Source organism: Echinops telfairi, unplaced genomic scaffold (assembly GCF_000313985.2).
Source record: "Echinops telfairi isolate 266 unplaced genomic scaffold, ASM31398v2 ScPeMD7_17;HRSCAF=63, whole genome shotgun sequence".
NCBI lineage: Eukaryota > Metazoa > Chordata > Mammalia > Afrosoricida > Tenrecidae > Echinops > Echinops telfairi.
Genome location: NW_022103914.1, coordinates 8,366,260 through 8,372,172, shown reverse-complemented (window position 1 = coordinate 8,372,172; position 5,913 = coordinate 8,366,260).

Genomic DNA, 5,913 nt, shown 5'->3' with positions numbered 1-5,913 from the left:
TGGGTTAATGGGTTAATGTTGGACTTGTGGGCTTGGGAAGCATTGGGTTGGGATTTTTTCGTGATGCACATTTTCTTTACATAAAACTCTCTTATACATGAGTTGCTGTGGATTTGTTTCTCCAAAGTACCTAGACTAATACAGACTCCTATGATGTGTGTGCTGTTTTCCTGGTTGTTGTCCCACAATTCCCTTAGACTCGATTTACTTTTCCTCATCCCCCCCCCCACTGTTTTTTGTCCTTCAGGCTTTATAATTTCAAGTGTTTTCTAGTTTACTAGTTTTTTCTTCTGCCAGCCCAAATCTGATGTTGAGATTGTCTAGAGAAATCTTCATTTCAATTATTGCATTTTTCCACTCCAGTAATTCTGATTGGTTCTTTTATCTATGTGTGATCAAAATATACACAACTAAACATGCATCAGTTCAACGACAAACATCTTATCATCCAAAAACCTTTCACCTTTTGTCACCATTTTTACTCTCTCTATCCATATTGTTTGACCACCAAGTTGCCTTTGAAAGTTGTCATTTGTGCTTTAGAGTTGCTCTTGTCAATTTTATCTCATAAATACATATATATTTTAAAGGATGTAGTGTTCAAGGCAAATGGTCTTCATTAATAGAGCTAATTGTTGTCTGTTTTTAAAATTACTTCCTTGGATAGTTTCAGTTCAAAACCTAAGCAGTAGTTTTGAGGGTTCACTTAGTCTCAGTAGACCCAGGAAATCTAGTATTCATGAGGATTTGAGGTTCTGATCCACAGTACAGCTACAGTAATCCAAGCAGCATGGTATTAGTTTAATGAGAAAACATAGACCAATAGAGTCAAAGTGATAGTCCAGAAATAAATCCATGCACCTACAGACATGTGACTTTCAACTAGTCCCTTTGATAGAGATGAAATAATCTCTTCTACAATAGGTACTTGCAAAAACCCATGCCAGGATTTCCACATACAGAAAAATTAAGCATACCTCACACTATAGGCACCCTTGCCCCCCAAAAAACCAACAAAAAAACCAAGTTCAAAATAGATTAAGAACATAAATATCCTTGGAAGAAAACATAGAGACAAAATTATGGGGTCTAGTTTTTGTTGCTGTTTAATGATAGATTATCAAGTACAATAACAAATGGATGAAGAGCAGGAAAGAAAATTGACAACTTGGACTTCTTGAAAATTAAATACGTGTGTTCATCAGAAGACCTCATCTAGAGTAAAAAGACCGCTACCGATTAGGGGCAGAACTCCCTGGGAATCTCATAGCTGATAAGGGCTCACTATCTAAAACACCCAAACTGGCTTGCGTTCCTTCCTATAGAAACAATCACACTCCTCAGTCGCAGGTGTTCCTTACCACTGCCTTCTCTCCTACCCACTTCCCCTGTGTGGGTTAAACGGGCGAGTGCTCATCTCCGCCCTCCAGGCAGCCCCCAGACAGCGCAGAGCAGGCACATATGACAGTCCTGAAGTGAAGTCTGCTCAGTGATCCCGGAGCCAGAGGATGAGAACACAGTTACCATGCCTGTGCGTCAGCTACTGCATGGCGTGGGTCCAGAGAGAGGCACTGGCAGCAGAGAAACAGAGTCTTGCCATTTAAAGCTCTTCTGTTTCTTTATTCGGGATTCCCATGATTGCTGCAACCTCTCATTTCCTGTTAGAATTCCCACAGAGTTGATACTACCAAACTTTGGTTATTTTCCTTGGTGATTTCCTTGGACCTACTCAGACCTCCATCCTCCAGAAAGTCCTCCGAGCTTGCTCTTTGTGGGCACAGACTGGGAAGCCAGTAATCACTGTGGAATATACAGGCCCGATTCCCAGTTAGCAGTCATAGCATGAACAGAGCCAGGGACTCTGGGAGGATCGGACCAGGGTTTCCTCCAACTAGGAGCCATGAAAACAACCAGCCAGGATGCACTTACGCAGCTCATGATGCAGGCAGTAGGGACCAGGGCACCAGGGAGGCCATTTGGACTGATCCCCTGGTCCATTCTAAGAAGGGAGCTTTCTCTGTAGTCACTTCAACGGTAGGAGGAAGATGGGCAGGCCATAATGATTTGGGGACAGCTGGGGAAAGTGAAGAGAGACAGCTGACAGGGATGTGTCTTTGAAAGGACGGAGGGAGAGGGACACGGGAGGCAAAAGAAGTGTGCACAGAACATTCATGGGCTAGATTCTTAGTAGCATCAGAATTGGAAGGGCCTGCTGGTCCAAACTTGATTTTAGACACAGGGACATTTCGGCCCAGCAACTGGGAAGGCCTTACTCATTGTCCCACAGCGCATCAGTAACAGAGTGAGGGTTTGAATCCTGCTAGGAAATGTGACCTGATTTGCAGCCCAGAAAGTCCTTGTCACGTTCCCATCTCCTCTCTCTAATCCCATAACTGAAGTCTGCATAGAGCCCCTCCTTTCCCACTGTGCTATGGTGCAGCCTCTGCTAACCGCATAGTGAGCAGTTCAAATCCACCAGTCACTCCTCCAGAGAAAGATGAGGCTACCTGCATGCACAAATTGGATTGGATCACCATGAGTTGTAATCGACTCGATGGCAGTGCATTTGGGTGGGTTAGTCAGTAAGCCAAATTGTGTGGCCCCTTCCTTTGGGCCCTGGGTGTTCTCTATTAGAAGAGAACGGGAGCAATGGCGGTGGGTCAGGTGGCCCACAGTGGCTTCACCTTTTAGCAGAGCATCAGTGCACAGTGCTCACTGGCAGGTCACCAGCAGTGAAGGAATGGGACTCAGAATAGCTAAGCTGATATCATGGGCAGGAAGGAGAGAGGGGGCAGGAACGGGAAGGCCTCCTGGGGAGGGAAGGTCAGGATAGGACACAGAGGAAGGGGTGGCTCATGGCCATTGAGTTGATTCCAACTCATGTTGACCCTCCAGGACAGGGCAGAACTGTGGATTTCTGAGACTGTCACACCTTGTGGGGATAGGAAGCCTCACCGCTCTCTAGGCCAGCGTGGCTGGTTTTGAACTGCTGACAGGGTTAGCAGCCCTGCCGTAACCAGGACGCCACCAGGGCTCCCAGCAGAGGGTGAGTGTATGTTAAATTTCCCGGGGCGTCCAGAGGAAGACGTGGGAGTGGAAAACATACTCTTTGGTCCTCCTGCTGTGAGCAGAGGCCAGCCCTATAAAGACCAAAGCTTTGACGGAGCTTTTCCACAGCTGTCTCGGAACCTAAAACCCACGGTGGCACCTTAGAGTCAGCAAGAAGGTCCATTCCCTAGAAGCAACTGACGGCCATGCCAAGTCCTTGTCATGGAGTTTATTCCAACCCCGGACGGCTCTACAGGCTAGAGTTGAGCTGCCCCTTCGGGTTCCCAGGGCGGTCTATCTTTGCAGGAGTAGTCGCCCTGTCTTGCCCCAGAGAGTGATGGTGCTGCTTAACTGCTGTGCTCAAAAACAAAACCAGTCATTGAGACGGCTGGTTTCAGCTGTGTTTGAGGAGTCGGACAAACCTCAGGCCCCCAAGCTGACACAATGCCTGGAAAGTGCGTTCGTCCACATACTTGCTGTGGGTCAGCTTGGGCAGAGAGTGCCCCAAATGACCACTGCAGGTTACACCCACCCCGACCCAGGTCAACTCAGGAGAGAGTCAATTAGTCAGTCACAAACTGCCCGAGGGAGAAAGGACCATAAGCTCCATTGTCCGACCATCCACCTGTCTCATCACCCACTAGCATTCCTGCGCTTCTGTGGGTGTTAGGCCTGGGCTTGACCACCGGCCAGGAGCACATAGCTCCCCAGGGAGACCACTGCAGCCCTCCACGGCACTGACCACGGCCTCCCTGGACTCCAGCAGCATCTCACTCACTGTTTTCTTTTGGCTTTTTTCCCATCAGAGTCCCAGTTGTGCCGACAGCTAGCGCACCAGCTGTGAGCTGAAAGGTTAGAGTCTGCCCAGAGAAGCCTCGGAAGAAAGGCCTGGCATTCCGCTCCCATAAACCCAGCCATGGAGCCCAGGTCTGCTCTGGCACACACGGCGTCACAAGGAGTCGGAACCCACTCAATTAGCAACCGTTACCAGGAATACTGGGTCCTCAGGTGAACCCTGAAACTTGGCAGAATGAATCTCCCTCTTCCCCAGGTCAACCCTTCAACTGATTCAACACAGTAAGCAGCGCCCTCAAACCGTCTCTTTTCCAGGTTTGACACCCCTGGTTTTTTCAGTCAGTTCCTGCATGACTGGGTGCCAGCCCTGCCCCCCTGGGGCCTCTCCCTTGCCCTTCCTTGTGGTTACTTCCCACTGTGCCCCCTGCTCTTGGTGGGCAAGCCTCCTGAGGATGAACTCTATTCAAGTGTCAGATGCACATTTCAAAGTACTGGCTCTCTCTGGTTAGCACTGAGCTGCCAACTGCAAGGTCAGCCGTTCGAAACCACCCACCACTCCACTGGAGAAAGACAGGGCTTTCTACTCCCATGACCAAGTTACAGTCTGGGAAACCCACAGAGACGGTTCTACCCTGTCCTATAGGGGCACTGTGAGTCAGTATGGACTCGATGGGAATGGGTTTTTCTCTTTCTGGAAACCTACAAGGGCAGCGTATCAACACACCCTTCTGATCCTACTACACTCATCTTGCCCCCTGACTTGAGCATCAGAGACCCAGGCAGAAATGTCACACCTGCTCCAGAGAGCACAGGGTTACAGGCCTCTTGTCTGGGAAATCCTAATTTCCCAACGTCGGGAAGTGTAGTTGCTCATTTAAGGGCAGTGGGGCCAAAGAGCAAAAGCCTCTAGCTGCCCAGCCTGTGTGGACGCTAAGCTCACCTCGGGCAGGGCTGGTCTTAACTGCTGGCTCATATATTGAGTGTTCTTCTACTCAGGGGGGCTCGAAGTCTAGCACCTTCTACGCATCAGTCCTGTGCCAACAACAGGCCGGGGGCAGGGGGGTGCACGCAGGGACTGATTAGTACTTGCCCCAAGAACCCAGCTATGGAGAGAGAAAAAGAGAGAGAGAGAGAGAGAAACAGACCGATAGGTAAAATGTCACCTGCCCCTTCATCATCCTCACGATCTCTTGGCCCATCGCCACAGATGCCCCGCCAGTTCACCTCCTGAGGGCTCCCCATGCCCTCAGTGACTCTACTTCACCAAACTGGATGTCCTCCTCCAGGAATGACCTTTTCTTATGGCCTCATCAAAGCTAGCAAGTCAGGCAATGTTCTATTGTGATCTGTAAGGTTGTCAGTGGCTAGTTTTCAGAAGTAGATAGCCAGGCCTTTCCTCCTAGTCTTATTCTGAAGGCTCCACGGATACCTGGCCACCACGTGGAAGCCTGCTGATATTTGAAGCTTCTGGTATCACAACAGCCCGCAGGCCAGCAGGGGTGGTGGAATGCCTTAGCAGAGCAACAGCCTGTCCTCAACTCCTCCCTACATCCAAGTAGCAGAATTAGAATGGCGGTTAACTTGGAGGCCCAGAGATTCGAAGCACTGACAGTCTCTATTGTTTTCCCCTTTGTTAAAACATTGAGAGGGGCTAGCACCAGGAAAAGGGGTGACGCACCCAGCCCACCAGCTACCGGCAGTGGACCTCCTGCCAGAGCAGCAAACTGAGCACGAGGCAGGAACCTGACCCCTCCATGTGGTGGTCTGGCTGTGGAGGTCCAACGGAGGTCGGGAGCTCTGGGCTGGGGGCCTGTGGAGGGGCGGCTCGTGGCAGTGACTTGGGAGAGGCTTGCCTGGAGACTTTGAGGGCCTGTGTTCTGCATGCCCTGTGTTTGTCCTCCATTCTTGGGCCTCTCCCGCTGGATGGCTCTGCAGCTCGCATCTGTCAGGGACCTTCCTCCTGCCGCACCACCCACGGAGCCCACCCTACCGCGTGCTGATGGGGGCACGTTCCCAGGATCCACTCTGCGCAGCACACAGGCCCTTCCGCAGGCTTGGCACTGCCCACAG